This window comes from Tamandua tetradactyla, chromosome 9, assembly GCF_023851605.1.
Source record: "Tamandua tetradactyla isolate mTamTet1 chromosome 9, mTamTet1.pri, whole genome shotgun sequence".
Lineage (NCBI taxonomy): Eukaryota > Metazoa > Chordata > Mammalia > Pilosa > Myrmecophagidae > Tamandua > Tamandua tetradactyla.
This window is the reverse complement of record NC_135335.1, coordinates 113,747,027-113,760,860: the sequence shown is the minus strand read 5'-3', so window position 1 is coordinate 113,760,860 and position 13,834 is coordinate 113,747,027. Positions and strand designations below refer to the sequence as shown.

At 42.5% G+C, this 13,834-nt stretch overlaps 1 protein-coding gene and 1 long non-coding RNA gene across 2 annotated transcripts in view; one reads left to right on the top strand and one right to left on the bottom strand.

Moving 5' to 3' along the window:
• ERBIN (erbb2 interacting protein) overlaps positions 1-2,657 on the bottom strand; it is a 271,624-nt gene extending 268,967 nt beyond the window's left edge. The window contains exon 1 of the mRNA XM_077117317.1: positions 1,941-2,657. The gene's annotated coding sequence lies outside the window, so the exon portion shown is untranslated. The remainder of the gene's footprint in view (positions 1-1,940) is intronic.
• Positions 1-13,834, top strand: part of LOC143647387 (uncharacterized) — a 144,063-nt gene that overhangs the window by 21,151 nt on the left and 109,078 nt on the right. The gene's annotated exons all lie outside the window — the stretch shown is intronic.

Below are 13,834 nucleotides of genomic sequence, written 5' to 3'. Positions count from 1 at the left end.
GCAGCAGGAACTATTTCTAAATGCTTCCTATGTGCCAAACATAGTGTTAAATACTTTATAAATATCATGCCTTTTGATCCTCACAATAACCTTCTGTGATAGGTATTATATTCTTTTTACAGATAGTAGTAATAGCTAATATTTATGACCACTTAGTCTGTGCCAGACATTGTGCCAAGTATTTTACATGCATTATGTCATTTTCATCAGTCCAACAATCTTCTGAGATAAAGTAGCCAGTTTGCTAATTGAGGTAATATATAGGCAAATTTGATGTTAGACTTATAGAGCAGGAAGCTTTTTATTATATATTATCCTGTGTAATTATATAATTTAAAGGACCTTCTGGGATTACCATTCCAGGGCCAGTTCCATTAAAAATAGTCATTGAAGTTCAGATTGGAGAGAAAGTAGGTATTGAGACAAAGTTATACTCAAGGTCTGTTTATATAGTATAACATTGTGAATGTAATTAGCTGCATTGAAATATATATTTAAATGTGGTTAAAGGGGGGACATTTTAGGCAGTATATATGTTACTAGAATAAAAATTTTAAAAAAGCTATAGTACTATACAACATAAACAATGGACACTAATGTAAACCATGAGCCATAGTGAATTAATACAGTGACAATTATATTAATATTCTTTTGCCGACTGTAACAAATGTATCACATTGTGAACCCTAATGTAAACTATGGACTTTGCTTAATAATATAAATGTAAAATATTGGTTCATCAATTATACCAAATGTATCCCACGAATGCAAAATATTAATAATAGGGAAAACTGTGGGGGTGGGGCTGTGGTATATGGCAACTCTGTATTTTCTGCATGATTTTTCTGTAAACCTACAATTTCTGTAATTAAAAAAAAAAAGTGTTTGTGCATTCCTTTGATACTTTTTCCAGATACCCTACCCGTAATTTTCAAATAAGATATGCTGTGAAAACTTTAAACTTGTGGGAGCACTGGACTCGCCAGGGCCCGAGTAAAAAGAAATTCAGTTTCTCCACTGCCCATTTGAAGAATAAACTATTCTTCATACCCAGTAACACATCATAACTTTTCCAAAGATAAAAATGGTGATAGGGTCAAAGAAGTCTGTTGTTTCAGGGCGTTTGTTGCTATTAATAAAACAGTCCCTCTGCAGGAAGCATACACAGACAACTCACAAAAACAGGAAATCCACTCAGGAACCTGCCTTACAACTCCCAGTCTGAACTCCTGAAATTGCCCTACAGCCACAAGGAATGGACATCACAAATTAGAAGTCAAGGAGAAGGCGGCAGATTCTCTAGACTTTAACTCAGATAATAATGCATTTATTTACAATCCTGTGAAGCCTAATCTAGACAGTTTAGAATAGAACTTTTTAGACCAACCTCCTCGTTTTACAGCTAAAGTAACTTGCCTGCTCAGAAGTCATTTCCCTGTTTGGAACAGCCCATCTCATGGAATTTTCTTTAGGGAATTCTCCCTGACTCCTGGTCTATGGGGTAAGTAAGGAGAGGGCTGAGCTCACCTTCAGCTCCAGGGGTGGCCATGTGGCCAGGTGTGGCCAGAATCACATTAAAACTGTCACTGAATTGAGTTAGTGCAGAGGTTAGAAAAGTAAATCCAGAGTGGGCCACCGTGGCTCACTGGCAGAGTTCTCATCTGCCATGCTGGAGACCCGGGTTCGATTCCCGGTGCCTGCACGCGCAAAAAAAAAAAAAAGTAAATGCAAAATCACAGTTATTGCCAAAGCTAGGACTAAATCCCAAGTTCCCTGCTTCTCAACGCAACGCTCTTTCATACCACCATGCCACATAAACTATATAAATTAAAGAAAAAAATTCCTTGCTAACTCAAAAAGTATTTGTAGGTCCCATTTCGGTGTTAATAAGCCAGACTGTCTCAGGATCTATGCTGCTCCTTGCTTTGTACATTAAGTACCTGGAATATATCCCCGTATTTCCTTCTATTTCCTCAGTATTCTCTGAGGCCATTTAGAAAAACTGTCATGGAGAACCGTTTGTCGCGGCCTGTGGTGCCGAGAACCGTTTGTGTCGAGATGAATCCCAGTGCTTCCAACTACCCCATGGCTTCGCCGTATGTGGGGGAGCTGCACCCCGACGTTACTGAGGCGACGCTGTACGAGAAGCTCAGTACGGTAGGGCCCATGCTGTCCATTCGGGTCTGCGGGGACGTGGTCACCCGCCGTTCCTCGGGCCACGCGTGTGAACTTCCAGCCGTCGGGGGATGCGGCGCGTGCGCTGGAGACCAGGAATTCCGATGTTATAAAGGGGAAGCCGGTTCGCCTCCTGTGGGCTCAGCGTGACCCATCTCTTCGTAAAAGTGGGGTGGGTAACACATTCATTAAACACTTGGACAGATGTATTGATAACAAAGCGCTGTACGATATGTTTTCTGCTTTTGGCAACATCCTTTCGTGTAAGGTGGTTTGTGATGGAAATGGCTCCAAGGGCTATGGCTTTGTGCGTTTTGAGACACAGGAAGCCGCAGAGAAAGCTTTTGGGAAAATGAATGGGATGCTTCTGAATGATCGCGAAGTGTCTGTTGGGCGATTTAAGTCTGTTAAAGAGCGCGAAGCCGAAGTTGGAACTAGGGCGAAAGAGTTCACCAACGTTTACACCAAGAATTTTGGTGAAGAAGTGAATAGTGAGCACCTTAGGCTTCTCTTTGCCAAGTTTGGGCGTGTCGTAAGTGTGAAGGTAATGACTGATGAAAGTGGAAAATCCGAACGTTTTGGGTTTGTGAGCTTTGAGAGGCATGAAGATGCACAGAGAGCTGTGGATGAGATGAATGGAAAGGAGGTCAGTGGAAGACACATTCATGTTGGGCGCCCTCAGAAAGAAGTAGAATGGCAGACAGAACTTAAGTGTAGATTTGAGCAGATGAAGCAGGACAGGATCACCAGATACCAGGTTGTTAACCTTTATGTGAAAAGTCTTGATGACCGTATTGATGATGAGCGTCTCGGGAAAGAGTTTTCTCCGTTTGGTGCGATCACTAGTGCACAGGCCATGATGGACTGTGGTCGCAGCAAAGGGTTTGGTTTGTGTGTTTCTCCACCCCAGAAGAGGCCACTAAAGCGGTTTCCGAAATGAATGGTGGACTTGTGGCCACCAAGCCGTTGTATGTAGCTTTAGCTCTGTGCGAAGAAGAGTGCCAGGCCCTCCTCACGGACCAGCACACGCAGAGAATGGCAGCCGTGAGAGGCGCGCCCACCCGATGCTCCATCCCCGCCAGCCAGCACCACCCTCACGTTTCTTCATGGAGCCCTCGCGTTTCTTCATGGCGCCCACCCCGCGCCCCGTCCCTGCCGGCACTGCCCTCGCGTTTTTTCATGGCGCCCTCGCGTTTCTTCATGGCGCCCACCCCGCTCCCCGTCCCCGCCAGCACCGCCCTCGCGTTTCTTCATGGCGCTCACCCCGCGCCCCGTCCCAGCCAGCACCGCCCTCGCGTTTCTTCATGGCGCTCACCCCGCGCCCCGTCCCAGCCAGCACCGCCCTCGAGTTTCTTCATGGCGCCCACCCCGCTCCCCGTCCCCGCCAGCACCGCCCTCGCGTTTCTTCATGGCGCTCACCCCGCGCCCCGTCCCAGCCAGCACCGCCCTCGCGTTTCTTCATGGCGCCCACCCCGCGCCCCGTCCCCGCCAGCACCGCCCTCGCGTTTCTTCATGGCGCCCACCCCGTGCCCCATCCCTGCCAGCCAGCACCACCTTCACGTTTCTTCATGGCGCCCACCCCGCGCCCCGTCCCCGCCAGCACCGCCCTGGCGTTTCTTCATGGCGCCCACCCCGCGCTCGGTCCCCGCCAGCACCGCCCTCGCGTTTCTTCATGGCGCCCACCCCGCGCCCCGTCCCCGCCAGCACCGCCCTCGCGTTTCTTCATGGCGCCCACCCCGTGCCCCATCCCTGCCAGCCAGCACCACCTTCACGTTTCTTCATGGCGCCCACCCCGCGCCCCGTCCCCGCCAGCACCGCCCTCGCGTTTCTTCATGGCGCCCTCGCGTTTCTTCATGGCGCCCACCCCGCGCCCCGTCCCTGCCGGCACTGCCCTCGCGTTTTTTCATGGCGCCCTCGCGTTTCTTCATGGCGCCCACCCCGCTCCCCGTCCCCGCCAGCACCGCCCTCGCGTTTCTTCATGGCGCCCTGGCGTTTCTTCATGGCGCCCTTGCGTTTCTTCATGGCGCCCACCCCGCTCCCCGTCCCCGCCAGCACCGCCCTCGCGTTTCTTCATGGCGCTCACCCCGCGCCCCGTCCCAGCCAGCACCGCCCTCGCGTTTCTTCATGGCGCCCACCCCGCGCCCCGTCCCCGCCAGCACCACCTTCGCGTTTCTTCATGGTGCCCACCCCGCGCCCCGTCCCCGCCAGCACCGCCCTCGCGTTTCTTCATGGCGCCCACCCCGTGCCCCATCCCTGCCAGCCAGCACCACCTTCACGTTTCTTCATGGCGCCCACCCCGCGCCCCGTCCCCGCCAGCACCGCCCTGGCGTTTCTTCATGGCGCCCACCCCGTGCCCCATCCCTGCCAGCCAGCACCACCTTCACGTTTCTTCATGGCGCCCACCCCGCGCCCCGTCCCCGCCAGCACCGCCCTCGCGTTTCTTCATGGCGCCCTCGCGTTTCTTCATGGCGCCCTCGCGTTTCTTCATGGCGCCCACCCCGCAGCCCGTCCCCGCCAGCACCGCCCTCGCGTTTCTTCATGGCGCCCACCCCGCGGCCCGTCCCCGCCAGCACCGCCCTCGCGTTTCTTCATGGCGCCCTTGCGTTTCTTTATGGCGCCCACCCCGCGGCCCGTCCCTGCCAGCACCGCCCTCGCGTTTCTTCATGGTGCCCTTGCGTTTCTTCATGGCGCCCACCCCGCGGCCCGTCCCTGCCAGCACCGCCCTCGCGTTTCTTCATGGCGCCCACCCCACAGCCTCAGAACCGCGCCGCATACTACCCGCCTAATGCAGTTGCCCAGATAAGACCAAATCCTTGCTGGGCTGCTGGGGTGCCGGGCCTCATCTATTCCCAAGTACTTCTGGCGCTGTGTGCCCAGCCATTCCTCCACCACCATTTAGCGCCACGCGACCAGTTCCTCCACAGATCCCAGGAGTCCTCGCAACCCTACGTGCCGCCACTGCGGCAGTGCCTCCGATGTACCCGTACCCTGTGGCGGGGCTGCTGCTGCTGCACCTCCTCCGGCCATTCGCACGGTTCCACGTTACCGATATGAGGCGGGAGTTCGCAACCCGGAACATCTTCAAGCAACGCCACGAGTTACTGTGCAGCAACCTGCTATTCATGCTCAAGGTCAGGAACCTCTGACTGCTTCCAGGTTGGCATCTGCTCCTCCTCAACAGCAAAAGCAGATGTTGGGTGAAAGGCTCTTTATCCTTAGGGAAGCCATGCGTCCTGCCCTTGCTGGTGAGATTACTGGCATGTTGTTGGAGATTGATAATTCAGAGCTTCTTCACATGCTTGAGTCTCCAGAGACTGTGCTCAGGTTGATGAGGCTATAGCTATACTACAAGCCTACCAAGCTAAAGAGTCCCCAGAAAGGAGGTGACAGTACCACTGGTGTTCCCACCGATTAAAATTGGTCAGGGACCACGAAAAGTAACTTGTGCTTTCTTGAAAAGTACTTAAATGTTGTTGAAAAGTTTTAAGTTAAATATTGTTGAAAAAAACCTTTGCAAAATATAAAATAGATTTTAAAAGGACAGGAAACTTTGAACCTTCTGTAGTGAGTAAATGCCAGGTCTAGCAAACATAGTGCTGATCCTATATTACTTACTGATTTATTTAAAAAAGCACACACAAAAAAGAAAATATAAAAACAGATTCATGTTTTATAGACCATAGAAAAAAATAAGTTTTAGAATAGTACAAAAATTTAAAGCATTTCTTTCTTTAGCTTGGTGTAGTTCTTTACTGTGGAATAGCTTGGAATCTGTTTTAGATAATAGAATTGATAGATAACTGAGCAAGGAAATGTAATTTAGTTTGGTTTATAAAATTCTTGCTTTAAAAAAATTCCTTAAAGAGGGAAAAAGTCATTAAGTGAACATATTTGCTGTAACTTTGTAAGAGCACTGTATAGTTAATTGATTGTTCTACCTTTTAATATATTTAAAACAAACCCATGTACTACCCCAGAAAAACCAACAACTTCTGTAAGCCTGCTTCTAAAGAATTTTGTGTTAAAGCTGCATTTATATTATCTAAAATGTTTAATTATTTTAAAAAGTTGTGTGTTCATAAAATAGATTGCAATTATAATAGGGTAAATTCTGGTTAAAAAAGATTTTAAGTATCATATAGAAGTTAAGAGAATAAGATAATAAATTAACTAGTAAAATGAGTTCTCTGTTTAGAAAGAAACCACCTCCAGGTTGAAGCCATGCTTTACACATGTGAAATAAAAAAGAAAAATAGTAAAGGTCTTTTGTAGCCCTGACTTTAATAAGTATTAATTAAGCAGTTGGAGGTTTTAATTAAAAGGCTATAATCTTACCTGCAACTACTTGAAGGGTCAAAATATACTGTTTTTTAGGAGAGGAGGTTGCTAGATAATTAGTAGATAAATTAAGTGGAAGGGTTCCTGGTAAAGGTTGTTGACAGGTCTCAGGTATACCAGGCAATGGGAGGAGTTTGTATTACAATATTAACATCTAAGTTGCTGTTAACTTGGTGGGAGTTCATCTATGGCCTTAAGACCCAAAGACTTTCAATATAGATAAAGTTTTTCTTAGAGCTTAAAGGAAATAGAATTTTTGGTAGTGATTGATAAGCCTTGAGTTTGTTGAAGTAAGAACTTTTAAAATTGCACTTTGGTTTTCTTGAACTCTTGTTATGTAGTGTATTTTGATTTATCTTTAATAAATTTTGTTATTGAAGCCTAAAAAAAATTTATCATATGTCACTAAGATACCTCTATATATTCAGTCAATAAATAATTGTACTATAATTTATAGCCATCAGAAAAAGCAGGCCAGGAAAGAAATGGGAAGGAGTAAGTACCCCATCAGGCTTATACAAAATAAATGCATTTATACTTTTCTAAAACTCCAATTATTTTTGGACCAATTATCTATGTTTCAAATCATTCAGTCCCTTTGCTACTATCTCACAAAACCCTCCTGTTGTTTGTGTTTTGGCCATTAATCTCCTTAATTCTGCTAGGAGAGGGAGCTGTGAGACTCAAACCAGACAGGATTCTGCCTGTTCCAGGGCTTATATTTGTGTGAAAGTGTGACCGGAGCAGGGCCAGTGTATCAGAGCTCCTAGGGAAGAGCTAACACCCAGGAAAACAGTGAACAATGAAGAGGAGGAAATTAGGAATTACCCGTACCTATTATTTTTTTATTGTGAAAAATGACATAGATTAAAAAAAAGCATTTCAAAGCACATCACAGCAATCAGTTATAGAACAGCCCACATCTGTGGGGAAGAACAAAGGAATGTCATTACTGCAGGGTGCTGAAAATAGATGGTAATTAATATTTTAAAATCCTAACTAATGTGTGAGACTAAAGCAAAAAATGTTTATTTGGTACAAAATTTATATTGTGACTAGTGCATTTCCTACTATAACTTATGTAGACAGCTTAATTGAACACCATAAGTACATGGAATCTTGAGTAGAGCATGAGATTTTGTTGGTTTGTCCAGAGTGATGCCCTGATAAATCCCAGAGTGATTTGAACAGTGAATAGAGAAGTACTTGCAAAGTCCCCTTCGTGGAATGGTGAGAAAGGGGGAAAATTCAACTTCCCCAAGTTGAATTCTTGATATTCTCACAAGCAGTGCGGACAACCAAAACTATAGACTGAGCCCCCAATCTTGTTTTGTTCATATGAAACTTAACCCCACAAAGGATAGGTCAAGCCTACTTAAAATTAGGCCTAAGAGTCACCCCCAAGAGAACCTCTTTTGTTGCTCAGATGTGGCCTCTCTCTTCAGCCAACACAACAAGCAAACTCACCACCCTCCCCCTGTCTATGTGGGACATGACTCCCAGGGGTGTGGACCTTCCTGGCAATGTGGAACAGAAATCCTAGAATGAGCTGAGACTCAGCATCAAGGGATTGAGAAAACCTTCTCGACCAAAAGGGGGAAGAGTGAAATCAGACAAAATAAAATGTCAATGACTGAGAGATTCCAAACAGACTCGAGAGGTTATGCTGGAGGTTATTCTTACGCATTAAATAGATATCACGTTGTTAGTCAAGATGTAGTGGAGAGGCTGGAGGGAACTGCCTGAAAATGTAGAGCTGTGTTCCAGTAGCCATGTTTCTTGAAGATGATTGTATAATGATATAGTTTTCACAGTGTGACCGTGTGATTGTGAAAACCTTGTGTCTGATGCTCCTTTTATCTACCTTATCAACAGATGAGTAAAACATATGGAATAAAAATAAATAATAGGGGGAACAAATGTTAAAATAAATTTAGATTAAAATGCTAGTGATCAATGAAAGGGTAAGGGATATGGTATGTTTGAATTTTTTCTGTTTTCTTTTTATTTCTTTTTTTGAATAGATACAAGTGTTCTAAGAAATGATCATAATGATGAATATGCAACTATGTGATGATATTGTGAATTACTGATTGTATATGTAGAACGGAATGATCAAAAGTTAAGAATGTTTGTGTTTGGTGTTTTTTCGTATTTAAAAAAAAAACAGGCAAAACTAATCAATGGTGATAGATGCCAGGATATTGATCACCTCAGGCGAGGGTAGGGCAGGATATTGACTGAGAAGGAATAAGAAAAATTTGGGGGTTACTGGGAGTGCCCTCTATCTTAATCAGAGATAAGCTATATCTGGGTATAAATACATATAAAACATAATTGAGCTATACACTAAAAACAAGTGCATTTTACTGTATTTATGTTATACCTCAATAAAAAAGTTTTGAAAGGCATGAAAATATGTACCAATTTGAAAAAAATTTGATAAAATAATTTTTAAAAATTTGCTCCCCCAAAAGAAGAAACAAAGCAAAACAAAAAGCCATAATCAAAAAACAAACCAAGTGGCTCAGTGGCAGAGTTCTCGCCTGCCATGCCGGAGACCTGGGTTTGATTCCCAGAGCCTGCCTGTGCCAAAAAGAAAAAAAAGAATCAAAAGACAAAGAAAAAGCAAAAAATAAAAAATAAAACCAGAAAAAATTTTTTCCCAAATATGATTTTTCTCTTTATACTGCCAAAACTCAATGCAACATTCATACTAAGAATCACTAAGGGGAAAAAAGAAATGGAGAAAATAGTAAGAATTTCTCCAAAAGAAATAAAGAGAGACTTTCGAAGACACTGCTGATTGTAAGAATAAAATCCTGATTAAACCAACCAACTAAAAAAAAAATCTCAGAATTTTCTAACATGGCCCTAAGAATGACAGAGACTCTAATGTAATGCTCCAGCCTGCCAGAGGCAGGAAAGGCTCTTTTACAATTTCGTTAAACAACTTTTAGAAGTGTAAGTGAATAAGAAGGAACTCTCATTGACATTTTTTTAGGAAAACCATGGTAACCTGGGGGAGAGTTGAGTCTGTGGAAAGTGGCAGTAGAAATGCAAGCGACAAAGCTAGTGTTAAGTAAATAGATTTATCTGGATGAGCAGTCCACAGAAAGGCAGTTTACAAAGACAATCTTTGTAGGTAGAAGGATGGGAAAACGAGGCAGCAAGGGCAAAGAGAGGAGACAATGCTATAGCCACCCATTTATCAGAGGAGCTCAAGGACAAGGGAAGAGAGGGGAAAGAGTCACCCAAAGTGAAAGCAACATGTGCTGCTTTTAAGAAAGACTTTCACTTTCAGTTCAGTAGCCATGGTGGGTGCAAACAGGAGATATTTGGGACAACTTTCACTTCATTCCCTCACAAGATTCAACATTGAGGGTTCTGAAAATTTTCTGGCTTGCCAGCTTTTTTCTTTTAATAATTCTCTTTCTGATTAAAAATTAATAGATGTTACCACAATAAAAAAAATTGAAAAAGTAACAGAACTTGTGGAAAAATAAAGAGAAACCAAAAATCACTCAAAGCTGACCACTGTGACATTTTTGCTAGAAGGAAATTTCTAATAGGCAGAGAGTAGCGAAGCAAAGCAGGTCAGAGAAGTGCTTACTCTAAGGGCCCAGTTGTTTATTTTTTGAGATTTGTCATTTTTATTTTATTGGTACATTTTTCTACTAGAATAAAACTCTGTGAAGGTGGAAATTTTTGTTCACTGCTGTCACATAATAAGTGCTTAATAAACGTATTAATTAGCTATTTTTATATCTGCTTATGTATATTAAGCACTTATCCCTCATTTTTTCCTTCCACAATTAAAACATTTAAAGTTATTTTCATGTCTAATGACTTTTCTTGTTTAATGACTTTTTCTTATCAGAACAGTTTAGTCATTAAGTAAAAATGGTGAAGCTAGGAAAAGGTCAAATGCAAACCAAAACTTCATGATTTATATTAATATCACATTGTATTTCTTCTGGGATGCCTTCTCATGTACTTTCCCTGAATGTTAATTTATTACTTATGTAGCCTAACAAATAGAACTTGAAAATCAATTAAACATCTAGGGCATTGCAGCTCACTTTTCTTTAAAACCCAGATTTTTAAAAAAAATTCAAGTTGGGATCTGATACTAAACTTTTTTTCTCTCCTAATTCAGAACTTGCCTTTATATGGTGAGAAATGGTCAAGGAGATTCCACAATGATTAGAAGTCTTGTAAAGGAAGTTAAAAATATTGAATATTCTTACAGTAAAAATTTACAGGTAGAGCAGATGGAATTATTTGGACTTGAAATATAGCCAGAATTCTGTAGTCAACATCCCATCCAGCAATCTTTCATAATCATAGGTAGACAGGGCTTCAGCCATCCCAAGCCAACCAAAATATCAGCCATCCCAAGCCAACCAGAATATCAGGGCCACAAAATGGTCATTCTGGAAACAAACAAACAAAACTACATAGTTTAGCAAATGGGGATTTTCTAAGTTCACATGAGTGGGAAGTCTAGAGGTAGAGCTAGGTTGGGCGTGGCTGGGTCAGGAGTTTAAACAATGTCAGGGTTCTCTCTTCCACCATCCATGTGATCAAATCTCAGGAAAGACATTTCCGTTTTGCTTGGGCCATATACCCTTTGCTGAACCTTTCGTAGTGGCCAGAGAATAAGATACTTGAATTGGTAAGACCTGGACCATATGTCCATCCGCATGGGTAGGAAACTGGGGTCAACCTCACCCAAATCAAGTGAAATGAATTCTCTACAAGGAAGCAGGGGACTGTTAACACCTGGAGAGGCAAAGGGTCCTGGTAACAATGTTGAACTTTACCTGAGCCTCCTGGGAAACAGCAGTGGTCAAGAAATGTCCCTCTACACTTTTGAGCCCTGGTAAACAGCTGACTGTAAAGAACCACTCTTCCCCTTAAGACTTAGATAGGACTCACGGATGGCCTCTTGTCTACATATGACAAGACCAGATACTGACCTCCCAACTCCCATTCTTTGGTTTAGGGATGATGATCAATCTAGACAAAACGCCCACTGACTTGACATGTCCAACTTTAGTCAGGCTTCTCTCCTCCCCGTAGACCCCTGAATTTTGGCTCACACTTGAGAATCAGAACAAAGAATAACCCCTCCTTAATGGCCCCTTCTGAGAATCTGTTGACCTCAGGGGAAAACATTCCCTGATCCATTCACTCTCATAGAATGCTCTCCCCGTCAGCACACTCTCCACTCCTGGTTCTTTCTAGTCTTATTAATGCCTTCCTGTAAAAGAAAAGCTTTTCTGCCTAGCCTTTAGGATTTTGGTCAGAAGATTCTCCCTATTGCAACAGTTCTCCTCCCCTTTTTGCAGCAACCCTTTTGAATAAAGTTTCTCCTTACCAAAGTCTAGATTTGCCTTTTATTCGACAGTGGCCAGACAAAACAATAGATGTCTACCACAATACACTATTCTCCAGTCTGACGGGGCTGGAGGGGATAATGAATTATATCTTTCTCCTCCCTACTCTAAGTTTACAGTCGACTGAGAAGTAGAAACAGGAAACAGACAGTACAAAAAGTTAGCTCCATTACTAATAAAGCTAATTGGAGAATGTGGCATAGATCTGTGGCAAAAGGGCTTGCTAAAACTCAGTTCCCGGAATTAAAATAAACCTCTTCAATTTTCAGGGCTTCCTGCAGGGCAGGGCAGGAATTTATCACATGCATCGACTGAGAATGGGTAGGTACTTGAGGACAGGTCACTCTGAAAGAAGGAAGGGCTGAGTCACGCATTAGCAGAAACTTCCCTCAATCTTACCTAAGAAGGTGCTTTTTCTAAGGACAATAGAGGCCTGAGTCTCTCACGGGGTCTATCCTTTCTGGACTGAGGGGATAAGCATTCCCCACTAGGCTGTCAAAAGAACACACCATCTCGCCTGCCGAGCTGGAGACCCGGGTTTGATTCCCAGATCCTGCCCATGCAAAAAACAAACAAACAAAAAAAATTAGAGTGTCCTGGAAATTAATATGAAAAACCGTGAATATTTCCTAAAGTAATAAGAGCCGGAGAGATCTTATTTTTTTCTAAATTAGAACAATATTGTTGTTTTGCCTTTTAAAATATAATTTGCTGACATTGGAAGAAGTACATTTATAACAATTTGATACACTCAATTTATTAAGTGGATGAAAGGGAAAAAATAAAGTGGATTATTAATGTACAGTTGGTGATTTACAATTATCCTATTTTCTGGCTTTTGTCAGGCAAGTTTCATTAATACAATCAGTGAAGCTGAATAGTTTCAAAATGTTTTAAATTGCTCCTGATGTCAAAACAACAGGATAATTTTGCATAGTACAGTGTAAATCTGATTTACATGTTTTCATTTGAAAAGAAATATATTCCCTCAGGCTCAAAAACATTGTCAGGAAGAAATAGATTAATTTGTGCATACATGTATTTTAACATGTAATAATTCAATCCATTATAGTATAAGCAGTATCCCTGTCTTTGCAGGTTAGGTCTTATTTTTCTAGTTTATCAGATGAGAAAACTGAAGTATGATTATGCTAAATTATATGCTCCCATCATATGTCTAAATTATATGCTGCATCATATATCAGCACAAGAGCTGAATTTGAAGCTCTAGTATAGTCTTTTGTTCTTTCCACATAGAGCTTGTTTAAATATGTTTCTCCTTCATCTAATTTATGGTAAAAGTGTTATTTTAAAAAGTTACTGTTACTTGCAATCCAGATTTTAAAGAGAAAATCTTAATCACAGTCAATATAAATTACAACTGAATTAAAGAGTGAAAAAAAGGAAAACATAAAATAAGGTCAGGAGAAAGTACCTGTGTGGGGAACCTCAGACAAATAAATGAGTAAATTCAAAATAGGCTGTAGAATGTTGCTTTGGTTAAAAAAAAAACTTTGTATCTTTAATAGAACAAAAAGTCAGATGGACCCTGTTAAGTAAGGAAAAAAAAAAAGAAAACCACAACAAAAATCCCTCTATCAGTCCAAAGCACATTTGGTTTGAATAATTTATACTTCCTCAGAGACATTTTCTCTCTAAGGAATCAATCCATTTAGGAAATTACTTCCTAGAACTTGAACTAAAAAATAAAGAGGCCTTATCTACCACATTTGCTTTGAGTCGAAAATGGTCAGCTTTAGATAAAACATTATAGTGACCAAAATACTTGCAATTGTTCAATTTCATAGTCCTCTCATTTAATTTCATGTCATGCATGTTGGCAGTACTCATAGAAGAAAAGCAGACAAGAACCTATTTTTACTATTGTTAAAAGCACGCCAGTTTGGCAAGGGTGTAGG